Source organism: Schistocerca cancellata, chromosome 12, assembly GCF_023864275.1.
Source record: "Schistocerca cancellata isolate TAMUIC-IGC-003103 chromosome 12, iqSchCanc2.1, whole genome shotgun sequence".
NCBI classification, from domain to species: Eukaryota; Metazoa; Arthropoda; class Insecta; order Orthoptera; family Acrididae; genus Schistocerca; species Schistocerca cancellata.
In genome coordinates, this window is record NC_064637.1 from 93,142,087 (window position 1) to 93,158,059 (window position 15,973).

Genomic DNA, 15,973 nt, shown 5'->3' on the forward strand with positions numbered 1-15,973 from the left:
TTTCCTCTCGGTTTTTGGCACGAACCCAGAACCGAGACTTTTTAGCCCATTGCAGGAGTCTGTATTTAAGTTATTCACAGAAACGTAAATGTTATAGTGCGGCGATTGAAACAAAGGGTTTAAACAATGATGAATAATATCGCACGCACTGGCCAAGTGGCGCTTTCCATACCGTGGAGGACTCGTCTGACCAGATTAATGGATCCTTCATCTGCCGTTCGTGAATTGTGCAGTTCGTGTCCGCCAGTTCCATCCACTGGTTGTAACACGGGCTCTGTGTTACTTTTGGGACATCCTTAAACATGTGCAATCGTGCATATGGAGTATCGTCTCAGTTGTGTGACTGGATTTGTGATTTCCTCTCAGAAAGGTCACAGTTCGTAGTGATAGACGGTAAATCACCTAGTAGAACGGAAGTGATATCTGGCGTTCCGCAAGGTAGTGTCATATGCCCTCTGCTGCTCCTGATTTACACAAATGATCTAGGTGATAATCTGCGCAGCCCCCTTAGATTGTGCAGATGATGCTGCAATTTACTGTCTATTAAAATTATCAGACGATCAATTCCAATTAGAAAATGATCTAGAGAGAATTTCTGTATGGGGCAAAAAGTGGCAATTGGCACTAAACAAAGAAAAGTGCGAGGTCACCCACATGGATACTAAAAGAAATCCGATAAATTTTGGGTATAAGATAAATCGCACAAAACTAACGGCTGTCAATTCGACTAAATACCTAGGAATTTCAATTACGAGCAACTTAAACTGGAAAGACCACACAGATAATATTGCGGGGAAGGTGAAACAAAGACTGCGCTTTGTTGGCAGAACACTTAGAAGAAACGACAAACCCACTAACGAGACAGCCTACATTCCGTTCTCTGCTTAATATTGCTGCCCGGTGTGGGATCCTTACCAGGTGGGATTGATGGAAGACATTGAAAAAGTGCAAATAAGTGCAGCCCGTTTCGTGTTACCGCGCGATAGGGGTGAGAGTGTCACTGATATGATATCCGAGTTGGGGTGGCAGTCACTGAAACAAAGGCGGTTTTCTTTGCGGCGAGAAATTCCAATCACTAACTTTCTCTTCCGAATGCGTTAAATATTTTGTTGACACCCATCTACGTAGGGAGAAATGATCATCGTAATAAAATAAGAGAAATCAGAGCTCCAACGGAAAGATTTAGGTGTTCCTTTTCCCACGCGCCATTCGGGAGTGGAATGGTAGAGTAGTAGTATGAAAATGGTTCGATGAACCCTCTGCCAGGCACTTAAGTGTGAATTGCAGAGTAACCATGTAGATGTAGACTCCATTGGATACAAATGCTTTCATGGTAATGTGTACAGCCTCAGAAGACTGGAACATTCCCCCTTGACCATTTATCGCAAACTATAAATCATCCGCTAACTTCGTAGAAACCTTTTTGAAGAGACCGCGTGTTCATCTGTGACCACAGTGAGGATAACGATGTTGATTACATATACCAATGGACGTGACTTGTCGCTTTCTTTCTTCCTTCCTCCAGCCAAAGAAAAATTTACCAGGGTTACTCATGCAACAAAATATACAACTGTGTAGGCACTACCGCATGCCCAAACCCCTGTTTCGGCACTTCGCTCATGCACCGGGTGGTTATAATTAAAGTGCAACTACCCACAGAGCTCCAGTGTGGGCTGCAGTTATCGTATGGTAGCGAAACGTGGCAGACATTCTTATACGTTAATGCGGGACCGAGTTACGTTGGAAAAAAATTAGTTCCAATTTCGGCCTCAAGGTACGAATCTGGTGCTATGAATACAAAAAAGACGAATAGAAATGTTTCCATATATGATGTGTAAGGAACGGGACTTGGACAGAAAAGGTCAAACAAGTGAGACATTATTGACTGCCTTTACACTATATGTCCAATATGAGCACAGATTTATGCCTAGTAGACAAAATAGGGACTACTTTTTGTCCAACGTAAATCTCCAGAATGAGATTTTCACTCTGCAGCGGAGTGTGCGCTGATATGAAACTTCCTGGCAGATTAAAACTGTGTGCCCGACCGGGACTCGAACTTGGGACCTTTGCCTTTCGCGGGCAAGTGCTCTACCAACTGAGCTACCGAAGCACGACTCCCGACCCGTCCTCACAATTTTACACTCCGCTGCTGAGTGAAAATTCCATTCTGGAAATATCCCCCAGGCTGTGGCTAAGCCATGTCTCCGCATTATCCTTTCTTTCAGTAGTGCTGGTCCAGCAAGTTTCGCAGGAGAACTTCTGTCAGGCTTGGAAGGTAGGAGACGAGGTACTGGCGGAAGTAAAATTGTGAGGACGGGTCGTGAGTCGCACTTGGGAAGCTCAGTTGGTAGAGCACTTGCCCGCGAAAGGCAAAGGTCCCGAGTTCGAGTCTCGGTCGGGCACACAGTTTTAATCTGCCAGGAAGTTTCAACGTAAAAAATCTGTTTCGCATTAACGCATTAGCATGTCTACCAAGTTTCACTGCCATACGATTAGTGCAGCACACACTGAACATCCATGTGTAGCTGAACTTTAATTATAACCACTTGTTACATCTGCATCTACACTCCGCAAGCTATCTTACGGTGTGTGGCGGAGGGTACTTCATTCATCACTGTCACTTCTCTCATTCCGTGTTCCATTTGCGAATGGTTCGACGCCAGAACGATTGCTGGTAAGCCTCCGTATGAGCTGGAATCTCTTGAATATCTGCTCCAAGGTCTTTTCGCGAGATATAGGTAGGAGGAATTAGTTTGTTGGTTGACTCTTCTAGCAACGGACCCTCTCCGAATTTTAACAACATCGTGACGCACAGAACTTCACTTGCAGCTTTTGCCACTTCAGTTTTCTGAGCATCTCCGTGACCTCTGTTTCCTCTACCGATTCTGTTTGACAGAGTCCCCAACTGGCTTTCAACGTAGGTCGACTTAAACACTTCCCAACTATTTTTCCTATGAGTATCAGTATCGCATCTGCCTTTCCTGTGACTAGTTTTACACTGTCGTCCCATTTTAAATCGCTTCTTACGCATACTTCTGGTTATTTAACTGACGTGACCGCTTCCAGAGATTTTTCTGCACTTGAGTAATCATACAATACTAGGTCTTTCCGCCTGTTGATGCACAACACATTTCATTGATTATGTCAACAGCCAACCCCTGCACCAATCGTCGGTTCTCTGCAACCATCCTTCATTTTGCTGCAATTTGCTAACCATTATCCATGAACAGCCTTGTGTATCTTCTGTTGATGTTATCTACTAGGTTACTTAAACGAGTTGTAACAGGTATAAGTGCTGATATTTTAATGTGTAATGCCTTAATGTGTAGACACATCAGTGTGTTGTTTCTTTTTTTTTCTCCATCGAACAGTCTTCTCTCAAGCATGTCACAAACCTTACGTTTTCTGAATGGTCATAACTGCACCACTAAGTGGACTGCACTTGTCAGTATAGCCAAATCATTGTATGTGCATGCATCCACACTTCAACATCTGACCTGACTGTGTCAAGGGCTTGTTCTTGCCACGTTTACTTGGACATACTAACGCGCCTCAAAACATACTATTTCTAATAGGTATATTTATTATTCTGCAAATGAAGTAAATACTGATAAAATGTCCAGTACACCATCCTAAGCCACCAACATTTATAGCGATATCTGCATTTATATCCATTAGGACCTGTATAGTGTGTTTGACTGTTGTAAGTACAAACGAAAGGGCCGGGTAGACGGCAATGAGAGAGGCAGGTAATCCTTATCATCATAGGTCTAGAAACCAATGCTTTCCCCAATATTAAATATTATGACTGGGTATATAAACACATCGTAACAGCATCCCCGAGCATCAAACTTGCAAATATGCACCAGGGGACAAACACGTTACAAGAAGTATTCGACACAGCCACCATTCATGCGAAGGCAGGCCTCAGAACATCTCCTTATGGACGGCATAACACGTTCAAAAAATCTCAGATATATTGTGAAGCATTTGAACCATCCACAATGCGTTCCCAGATTTCATCGACATTATCGACAGGGCTGGAATACACCGAATGCTTTAATTACCTGTGCACAGAAAAAGTTTAGTGGAGATCAAATAGAGTTATTGTGATCGCTTCTCAGTTTGGTTATTGATAACTTGATACCAGTGTCTGAGTTTAATGTGTACAGCACCGAAGATGATCACTATATGATCGAAAATCGATTGTGCTATCAATAAAACATCAATATTACGACCAACGCTGACCTTCCTTTTAATATAGCATATATGGTCGTGGTGCATACAGCACTCCATTGAGTCATCAATGAGATCAAGTAGGATCCGGAAAGCCATGGTATTGGCAAACGACGACCGATACACTTTGTCGAACTTTTGTGTTATGTATTGCAGAACAGCCACACGAAAGAGTTCCGGTACAACATCTTGCATGTACTACATCACAAACGTAGCCTTCGACATGATTTGTATTTTAAAACTGGCGCGACTGCACTTGTGCGTACATCATACTGGGGAAACCATTGGTTGCCGACTTACGTTTATTAGGTTCCTTTGCTTACGTTATTACCCTCTACTCGCCTGTTCATTCATATTTACAATAGTAGAAAGACCTGTAAGTATTATTAATAGTAATGGTCCCACAACGCTTCGTTTGGATATGCCTGAAATTGCTTTCACGTCACTAGATTTGTCCCCATTCGAAATGAACCTGCTGTAGTCATCACTTAACACTTCCGGGTTGAGATGCCGTGGTCCAATTCGCCGCTTGTCCTCGGAGGATGCCTTCCGCAGTCGAAGGCGAAACGTCAGGGGACAGTTTTATGTATGGACCACGGCATCTCAGCCCGGAAGTGTTAAATGATGACAACACCTGCCGTGAAAGCCTTCATTCTATGATCTGCTGTACTCAGTTTGGCAAGAACTCTTCAATGACTAAATTGATCTCGTATTTCGATTGTACGCAAGTAGTTCAATAAGTGACTTCGTGGAATTGGCCATCGGGAGGTCAAGGAACATGGCACCAACTAGGTTGCTGCGAATGGTCCACATTCTCTGGGAGACACACACTGTTTGATCAGAAGTATCAGAACACCCGTACCTACCGCGGAATTGTCCACTAGACGAAACAACGAGTATAAAAAGAAGTAGGTGGCCCTGTGTTGTCAGTAGAGAGGCATAACGCGTCGGTCTGGCCTAACCATTGGATGTCACTTGGATGACATCCGTGACTTACAGTTCAACCCCTCTAAAACTGCCAAGGTCGATCGTGATGTGACTGACAAGTGAGAAGGCGAAGTGACTACCGCAGCTAACTTAACTCGAGACCATCCACACACACTGACTGGTGAGTTCCAGAATGGTGCCAGGAGTCCAGCCAGCTAGCATAATGACTGTGCGTAGGGACATGAAAAGAATGGGGTATTGTGGTCGAGCAACTTATTATAAGCCATGCATTTCTCTAGTCAAAGTTAAGCGACAGTTGAGGTGGTCTGCAGAGACACTGGACTGTGGATGGCTGGAAACGAGTGATTTGCAGTAACGATTCACTCAATTCGCTGCGTCAGCCCGGTGGGAGGTTTTGGGTTTGGCGAATACCTGGAGAACGTAACATGCTGTCATGTGTAGTGTCAGCAGTGATGTTCGGAGCAGGTGGTGTAACGGTATGCGCATGTTTTTCGTGGTTAGTTGTGGTCGCCTTATGGAGCTTCATAACACGCCCATTGCGGAGGGATATGAACATACTTGACAATACTGTGTACTGTGTAGAGTAGAGGAACAGATTGCAGACGTTGATTGTCTACCAGCATGACAATGCACCCTGTCATAAAGCAACATCTGCGAGGTAATGGTTTGTGGACAAAAACATTTCTGAAATGGACAGGTATGTCCAGAGCCCCGATCAGATCAAAGTGAAACAATTTTGGGTAGAACGTTGACTTCGCTAGACTCCAGTTCCTGTGGTTTGGCATCTCAAGGAAGAACACGCCACCAGTCCACTACAGAGTTTAACACACACCTCGAAAAATGTCGCATTACCCCCTTGAGTTGCAGATAAAATCCTTTATTTATACAACTGACAATCATCTGTTCCCTATATACCAAACAAATTTATTGTTTAGTATTTATTTGGTATTAGGAATCCTGTGATGGCCAGACGACTGAAAATGGCTATAAAAACGAAGTATTCTAGCAGCAGCTCAAGGCCAACGGCGTTGACTAAGTGGTAAGAACGGTTCCCGTCAGATCACCGAAGTTAATCGCTGTCGGACTAGGCTAGCACTTGGATGGGTGACCATCCGGTCTGCCGAACGCTGTTGGCAAACGGGGTGCACTCAGCCCCTGTGAGGCAAACTACTTGATTGAGAAGTAGCGGCTGCAATCTCGTAAACTGACATACGGCCGGGAGAGCGGTGTGCTGACCCCATGCCCCTCCATATCCGCATCCAGTGACGCCTGTGGGCTGAGGATGACACGGCGGCCGGTCGGTACCGTTGGGCCTTCCAAGGCCTGTTGGGACGGAGTTCAGTTCAGCAGCAGCTCAAGAAAGTAACATGACATATTTCAAATACACTAGCGATAAAAATCGTAACAACAAAAAATTATTAATAGAGAATAATGAAATTTCTGGAATCAGTTCGCCTAGGTAAATATATTTAAGTGATTGCAAGATCACAGATTAATGTAAGCGCGAGAAATGAGATTACAAATTGTGTTGTACACGTACCGGATGCCTATTAGTGAGATGGATATGCCGGCCGCTGTGGCCGAGCGGTTCTAGGCGCTCCGTTCCGGAACCGTGCTGCTGTTCTAAGTCTATGGGACTGATGACCTCGGATGTTAAGTCCCATAGTGCTTAGACCCATTTGAACCATTTTTTGGGATGGAGTTCCATGACTGTTGCACTTGGTCGATCAATATGGGGATGGTTAGTGCTCTTTGTGGATGACGCTGCAGTTGTCACATGATGTGTCATTGGTGCACGATTGGAGACAGATTTGATGATCGAGCAGGCCAAGACAACATATCGACACACTGTAGAGCATAGTGGTTACAATAGCGGTATGTGGGCGAGTGTTATCCTGCTGGAAAACACTCCTCGGAATGCTGTACATGACTGGCAGCACAACAGGTCGAATCACCACACTGACATACAGGTCTGCAACTAGAGTGCGTGACACAACCACAAGAGTGTTCCTGTTGTCATACGAAATCGCACGCCCGTCCGTAACTCCACCTGTAGATCCAGTGTGTCTAGCATGCAGGCAGGTTGATTGCAGGCCCTCAACTGTCTTTCTTCTAATCAACACACGGCCATCACTGGCACCGAGGCAGAACCAGCTTTCATCAGGAAACACAGCAGACTTTCACCCTACCCTCCAATGACCCCCCGCTCACTGAAGTCAAATGGCGGTGGTTTGGAATCTATGGAATGCACGCTACAGGGCGTCTGGTTCGGGACTGTCCTTGGGGTAACCGATATGTAACTGTTCACTGAGTCACTGTGGTGTCAACTGCTGCTCAGATTGCTGCTGAAGATGCACTACAATGCCCCAGCGCCATACGCCGAACATGATGGTCTTTTGATCATAGTATGAAGGCTTTCACCACGGGATGACATATCTTCTGGTAAACCTTCCGGGATGTAAGGTCGTGGTCCATGAAACTCTTCAGCTCCTAACGTTTCGTCCAGAGCCGCGCTGGACATGTTCAGAGGTGTGTTTCTCCTCCGGTGAGTCTTGCCTCCTCACCGGAGGAGAAACACACCTCTGAACATGTCCAGCGCGGCTCTGGACGAAACGTTAGGAGCTGAAGAGTTTCATGGACCACGATCTTACATCCAGATAGGTTTACCAGAAGATATGATGGTCTTTCCTCTCGATAGTGTCACATGAGCGTCCACAGCTCGGTCTTCTTGCGACTGCACATTCTCGTGAGCACTGCTGCCACCAAAATGGTTCAAATGGCTCTAAACACTATGGGACTTAAGATCGGAGGTCATCAGTCCCCTAGAGTCAGAGCTAAGTAAACCTCAGTAACCTAAGAACATCACACACATCCATGCCCGAGGCAGGATTCGAACCTGCGACCGTAGCAGAAGCACGGTTCGGGACTGAAGAGCCTAGAGCCGCTTGGCCACCAATCGTGTACAGATGTACAGTGCCTAAAGTCCTGCCAAAGTCTTTCGGCACTATCGGAGAAGGAACATCGTAGCCTTGTTCACAACCTCGTTCAAACTCAGGGAGGTTTTCATAACGGAGCCTTTGTCGCCGTAAAGGCATTCCTCACTAACATCAACTCACCATCTCTTGTCTGAAAGGTAACTAACGCTCACGACCGTTACAGCGTGTATTTAAGCATGCCTGATTTGCATCCTCATAATGGCACTACTACCGCCGCTGTTACTCGACTGGTGCGTAATTTGAAGAGATATCTTTCAGATGTAGAAATACTCCTACCAAATTTCGTTTATGTGGCACGACTCCTCCTCGGTGTTGCCGTTTTATCCCCATCAGTGTACACAAGAGCTGTGGGGCATTTTCTACTGAAAATATATTCACACACCTCACTGAAAGTATCCCCAGTGGGGTTATAACCGTGGTATGGGCAAGGGGCCATTTTAATATCTACTAGTAGACGTCCGGAGACTTTTGACCAGATAGTGAAAGTTTACCCGCCAGGGTAGCCGAGAGCGCTAAACCGCTGCTTCCTGGACTCGGGTAGGCGCGCCGGCCCCGGCCCGAATCCGCCTGGCGGATTAATGACGAGGGCCGGTGTGCCAACTAGCCTGGATGTGGCTTTTAGGCGGTTTTCCACATCCCGCTAGGTGAATACCGGGCTGGTCCGCACGCTCCGCCTCAGTTACACGCGTCGCAGACATTTGAAACACGTCCGCTATATTCCACGATTTACACTAGACGCATACAGTTGGGGTACACTGATTCCATCCTGGGGGGGGGGGGGGTACGGGGTGGCAGCAGGAAGTGCATCCGGCCATCCCTAACACTAACATTGCCAATCTGTTGTAACCACGCCGACCGTGCGATCGCTGCGGGACTATGGCGTCAGCGAACGAAAGAAAGTAAGTGAAAGTGGGATGTTTATTCGCGTTAGACGGTCTCCGAAACACTTGGTAACATTGTAAGGAATACAACCTCAGACGATTAACAAGTGTTGCCTCGCTCGTTCATTGCGAACTGTAAATCACCGACGGAGGCTGTAGTGGGCACTTGTCCATCGCGGCCACTGTGCGGATAATGGCGGTGATTACAGCAGCAGCCGGTGGCTGCGAGGCTGGGCAGAAGCCACCGGCCCACTTGGGCGCTAAACAGGCGGCCACTTGCCGGCCATTACGCGGCGCTTATTTCCAAGTGCGCAATCCGGCGGGCCGAGTCTCGCGGCGGACGGATACTTACCCGCGCGGGCCGCTCGTAAATCTTGCGCGCGGCAAAGCAGGGAGGGAGGGAAGCCACGTGGCCCCGCTGCGTGCGTACGCCGGGAAGGGCGACCTTCTCAACTTACACCCCATCTGCTCCGTCACACTTTATTTCTCATTTCTTTACCTAGAATGTACGTATTATAGACTCTTCATCACCTGAAGATGGATGCACAAGATCGTAAATAACACTGTTAATGGCTGCAAATTTCCTGACTAGATACACCTGTTATACGTCCTTGAATAGTCCGCTATTCCGTTTCTCCCACGTGTAGACGCATCACGAAGGAATAATCCGAATGGGACGGAAATCAGTAGGTATGATTTACATGACAAACAAATGACAACAACTTCAGGAAAGTGAGTCATTCAAGGGAAAGAGCTTCACAAATTCAGGAAGTAAATAACGCCTTGGTTAACCTCTGGCCCATATACAAGCTGTTATCCGGGGTTCCATTGACTGATAGACTTGTTGGGTGTACTCCTGAGAGATATCGTGCCAAATCCTGTCCGACTGGGGAGTAAGACCGTCGAAGTCTAGTTGGTTGGAGGGCCGTGCCCATAATAGTTAAAGTATCGGGAGGGATCTGGCGACCTTGCTAGAATAGGTGGGATTTGGCAGACACGAAGACAATCTGTAGGAAGACTCATCGTGTGCGGGCGGGCATTATATTGCTGAAATGCAGTCTTGTCATGAAGGGAAACAAATCGGGGAGCAGAATATCTTCGAGGTACCGCGTTGCTGTAAGGGTGCTAAAGGGGCCCTGCTATGAAATAAAATGGCAACCGTTCCTGGTTGTCGGGCCGTACGGCGAGCGACATGAGCTTGATATCCCACTGCTGTCTGGGGACTCTCCAGGCAAGTCTTTGCTCGTCATCGGGACTCACTTCTTCAAAGCGGGGCTCATCAGCACTGAAGGCAGTTTTACTCTAGTCAATGAGATTCCTGCCCGTGAACACGTCCGGAGACGTTCCGGATAGTTGTGAGACACCTGCCTGGCTTTCAGCCGTCATACGGCCAAACAACCACGAGTAAAATAGTCTGGGGTGCCCGCCCGGTTGTCATACGAGGCGCGCTTGCAGCACAGAGGTACGTCGACGATGTTCTACGTACCGTTTGGTTTCACTTCATGGCAACCCACCCTGGGCTTACATTTCAGCAAGATAATGTCCGCCTGAACATGACGAGACTCTGTACCGCTTGTGTTCGTCCTTGCCCAACCTTTCGTCGGCCAGCAAGGTCGTCAGATTTCTCCCCAAACGAGTAAGTTTGGAGCATTATGGGCAGGGCTCTCCAACCCGCTCCGGATTCTGACGATCTAACATTCCATTTGGGCAGAATTTGGTACGATATTTCTTAGGAGGAAATTCAACAACTCAGTGCTAAGACGAGTACGTGCCTGTATAAGTGGCAGGGGTACTCTAATGAGTTATTGGCTTGCTCAATTTGATAAATCATTTAGTTTCTGAGAAATTGATTTGTCCATATGTACGAGTACATCACTTCTACCGATTTCCATCCTCTTCGGATAATTTCATGATGCGTCGTTTCATTTTGTTTTAGACTATATATAGTGCTATGAAATGCCATATGTAATGATCTTCCTCAGTCCCCAGGTAGACAGTTGCTTTAGGATAAGTTAGTTTGGAACCATCAATCTGGTACGCTTGACATCTTGGTTGTTTGAGAAACGCTTCGTGGGATATGACGATTAGCGTCCGGACATCAACTGAAGGGTAGGCGGAAGAACGAACTAACCGATAAGAGCGTGTTTTGAGTTATTGCCAGCCACATGCTTGGTTAAATTCGAAGAGAAATAAATAAATTGCTCGAGAAGCTTCGCATTTTCTGTAATACATTCTCAATTGTTCGAGAATTCCTACTATTTCTGTGTGGGATCCTGAACTGTTCAAGTGGGGCAGTTACGTTTCCTAGACTCGCTAGCTTTTTACTTTCAATAGTGCTCTCCCAGTTCTTCGAGTCGAACATTAGCTCCTGTAGGAATATGTGACACTTGCGAATACATAGAATGAAGGATCCTTTATTGTATGATTATATGTTAGCGGAACAAACACTGGTAGCAGTTACTTCTGTAAAATATCTGGGAGTATGCGTGCGGAACGATTTGAAGTGAAATGATCATATAAAATTAATTGTTGGTAAGGCGGGTGCCAGGTTGAGACTCATTGGGAGAGTTAGAAAATGTAGTCCATCAACAAAGGAGGTGGCTTACAAAACACTCGTTCGACCTATACTTGAGTATTGCTAATCAGTGTGGGATCCGTACCAGGTCGGATTGACAGAGGAGATAGAGAAGATCCAAAGAAGAGTGGCGCGTTTCGTCACAGGGTTATTTGGTAAGCGTGATAGCGTTACGGAGATGTTTAGCAAACTCAAGTGGCAGACACTGCAAGAGAGGCGCTCTGCATCGCGGTGTAGCTTGCTGTCAAGGTTTCGAGAGGGTGCGTTTCTGCTTGAGGTATCGAATATATTGCTTCCCCCTACCTATACCTCCCGAGGAGATCACGAATTTAAAATTAGAGAGATTCGAGCGCGCACGGAGGCTTTCCGGCAGTCGTTCTCCCCGCCAACCATACGCGACTGCTGGAACAGGAAAGGGAGGTAATGACAGTGGCACGTAAAGTGCCCTCCGCCACACAACGTTGGGTGACCTGCGGAGTGTAGATGTAGTAGTTCTGGGTCCTAAACTATCTGATTGGTCCGAAATTCTCAGTTCTGGGTCGTCAGTCGTTCTTCCCGCGAACCATACGCGACTGGAACAGGAAAGGGAGGTAATGACAGTGGCACGTAAAGTGCCCTCCACCACACACCGTTGGGTGGCCTGCGGAGTGTGGACGTAGTTCTGGGTCCTAAACTATCTGATTGGTCCGAAATTCTCAGTTCTGGGTCGGTATTCGTTCTTCCCGCGAACCATACGCGACTGGAACAGGAAAGGGAGGTAATGACAGTGGCACGTAAAGTGCCCTCCACCACACACCGTTGGGTGGCCTGCGGAGTGTAGACGTAGTTGTGGGTCCTAAACTATCTGATCGGTCCGAAATTCTCAGTTCTGGGTCCTGAACTATTGGAGCGATTCTAATGTTCTGCGTTTCTGGTGAGTGTAGACAGCATTTGGAAGCGGTAGCAGCAGGCAGAGTATTTCGTGACAAGAGGGGGGAGGGGAGAGGGGTGCTGGAGGGCGGAAGGGTGTCATCAATCTCTGCCGGTTCTCACAGCGGAAGCTGCCGAGCAGCTGACGTGTCGGTGCGTTGGGCCCGCGAGCTTTGAGACCCGGGGCTTAGGAGACCATTACCGCAATTACAGGGCACCCGCTCTAATAACCACGTCTGTAGGCAGCTTGCCACCGCTCCCTAAAAACTCTAGCCGGATCCCAGGCGTCGAAGATCGCGACCGCGTAATGAAGATGTTACTAGGCGCCAGGCGTCTCTAATGAAATACACGCGTCTGATGGGACTCTGCACGCCACAGGTACTGTGGTACAAGGCTTCAGCAGTAGCCGAGTGCTGTAGCGTGCCCTGCATCATGTAACACAGTCTTTATATAGAATGTCATAAATGACTGGGTACACTTAATTTTTGCTAATTCTGAGGTGGCAGGAGTCATGGGATACTCCTGATATCATGTCGGACCCCCCTTTGCCCGAGGTAGTGCAGCAGTTATAAATGGCATGGACTCGACAAGTCGCTGGAAGCCCCTGCAGAAATACTGCCTCTATAGCCGTCCATAGCTGCGAAAGTGACCTGACCTCTCAATTCTATCGCTTGAGCCTTGTCCCGCAGTTTTGCAGGGTCAGCCATCGTTAATCGGATTTGGCACGTTAATGTTTGAGGAGTGGCCGGATGGCCTTCCTGCAGTCACCCTGTACCCTCCCCCCCCCCCCCCCCCCCCCCCCGGGACGGAATTAGTGTACCCCAACATCCCGAGTGTAACCCGTGGAATAGTGCGAAAGTGTTCAGATGTCTGCGAGCCGTGTAACTGAGGCGGAACATGGGCACCAGCCCGGTATTCACCTAGCGGGATGTGGAAAACCGCCTAAAAACCACATCCAGGCTGGCCGGCGCATCGGCCCTCGTCGTTAATCCGCCGGGCGGATTCGATCCGGGGCCGGCGCGCCTACCCGAGTCCAGGAAGCAGCGCGTTAGAGCTCTCGGCTACCATGGCAGCTCTCAAGTATGTCCTATAAATGTTCGTTGGGACTCATGTCGGGAGATCTGAGTGGCTAAACCCTTCTATAGAAGTGTCCACAGCGTTCCTCAAACCAGTCGTGAACAATTGTGGCCCAGTGACACGGCGTAATGTCATCCATCGAACCTGCGACCGTAGCAGTCGCGCGGTTCCGGACTGAAGCGCCTAGAACCGCTCGGCCACAACGGCCGGCGAATGTTGTCAATAGCGCTGTCAGGTATTATTGGGGATAGTAAAAGCTACCGGTCAAAACCGATTTTAGCTCTGAGTAAGTTGTATTTTTCGGTACTTGTTTGATCTCGGTTGTAACAGCAGTTTTTTTTTACTTTTTGCTAATAACCGAGAAAAAACCGAAATATCAGTTAGCCATAGCAGCAGTACGATCTCCGATTACAGCTTGATTTTTGAGCAGAGGTCCAAGAAATTAGTATCAATAGGAGACAGAAGATTCTTTGTTGTATTCAGCCACTTACCACTTTCCGAGCAACGCAGCGAACGGTTTTCTTTTATTTGCCTGTTTAACATTTTGATTATTTGTAGCTTGAAAAGGGGTCAAGATTTTGCCATCTTTGGTTTAGTTCTACGTTTATTACAGGAAGTAAGAGGAATAAAAAGACGATAATCGTTTATTTCAGAAACCTAAAATTTTGAGCGGTTTTAACATCCAGCTTAAACTGGCATGAACTAATACTGACATAACCGGAAACTTTGTTTCAGTGAGAACCGCCATCCCTGTCAGACGTCAAGAGATTTCCTTAAGTTGACTCGACTGTAGGAGTGTTAAAACTTCATTCCTGAAGCGGCAGTTATGCATGCCTCCCAGTGTTTATGAAGTAATGTATCTTGATTATGGTAAGGTCTGCTGTCATCGGTCCCTAAGCCTACACACCAGTCTAACTTAAACTGACTACACTATGGACAACACACACACCGATGCCCGAGGGAGGACTCGAACCTCCGACGGGATGAGACACACGAACCGTGACAAGGCGCCTCCGACCGCGCGGCAATGTCTCTTGAACTATATATTGTATAATGGTACATATGTGTAGGTACATTCAGTGGCATATGTCGATACGGTCTGCAAAATATGTTGCGAATACAATTAGTAGCGAAGAAGTAATAAACTCAAACGTGATGCATGATTCGGTAGTTTCTCACGCATCTCATTGTTTATGACTGCATATTCCCTGAATTATGATAGGTAGGTGGTTTTCCCCCACCGCGATTGCTGTCCGAGAGAAAGAATACGTGTACCAAGTGTGGTTGAAACCGGTCCATTGATTTCCATCATACCGATATTTATGGTTGGTTTTCTACCGTCTCAGTGTTCAGCGTCGATTGTACACTTTGTAATGCAGCGATCTCTTTCAAATAAGCACACTAACAACCGTCATTGCTTTAATGTGTGTGTTTACCATCAACTACTACATCCCAAGATGAAACAGTCGTAATTTTTCGACTTCCTATGTATTACCAATGAGACATTATTATGACATTTAGCTGACAGAAAAACATTTCAGATAAGTTAGAAACCGAAAATCTGAATGAATGATCATTACAGAACAACAAGACCTTCCACCTACCTCAGTACTGTTGATGTTACTATTATCATTTTTTAATTTTTTATTTTGATTGTTGCAGACATCTAGTGAATCAGCAGATCTACAAGAATGGATTTCTTTGTCCCTAATGGGCACCCTCAAGCCGCTGTGGACACAGTTATTCTCTGACAGTTAAAATATATTGAATAAAACTATTTCTGAATAAAAATGAAAGATAGTAATTTAAGATACAAATAAAGACAAATTATGCAAATAATCTACTAATTTATTTCTCCAGAACGTCACCTTCAGTTTAGTTAGCTTGCCATATAAGAATACCTTGCAAGTAATTCGGTGTGGGCAGTGCTGAGGTTAGATTTTGTGAATGAAAAGTTTGTATTGATGGTTATGCATTTTTCTGGGACAAAATGAGATAAAAATACTAAATATATAAAATTGATGTGTTTTACCACAGTTTTACAGTGAATACTATTTACGTTAGAAAATAATTGAAATATGTGTAATACTCAGAAAAGTCAATATTGAAGACCTAAAAATTATGAGAGCAGTTGTACAGGAATGTGAACGTATAGGTTGTTCATATATATATATAATATATATATATATATATATATATATATCGGTGTATGTGATGAAGTAAACAAATACTTATTCGACCGTGTAGGTTATATTATAGCAGGATGTAAACACATTACAGTATAAAATAAACAAATTACTTTTATTTTTCGAAGACATGCTGACTTTGTTACAAACTTCTTTCTTTAA

General features: G+C 46.1%; 1 protein-coding gene across 1 annotated transcript in view; it reads left to right on the forward strand.

Moving 5' to 3' along the window:
* LOC126109701 (homeotic protein antennapedia-like) overlaps positions 1–15,306 on the forward strand; it is a 323,722-nt gene extending 308,416 nt beyond the window's left edge. The window contains exon 3 of the transcript XR_007523714.1: positions 15,288–15,306. The gene's annotated coding sequence lies outside the window, so the exon portion shown is untranslated. The remainder of the gene's footprint in view (positions 1–15,287) is intronic.
* The last annotated feature ends 667 nt before the right edge of the window (positions 15,307–15,973 follow it).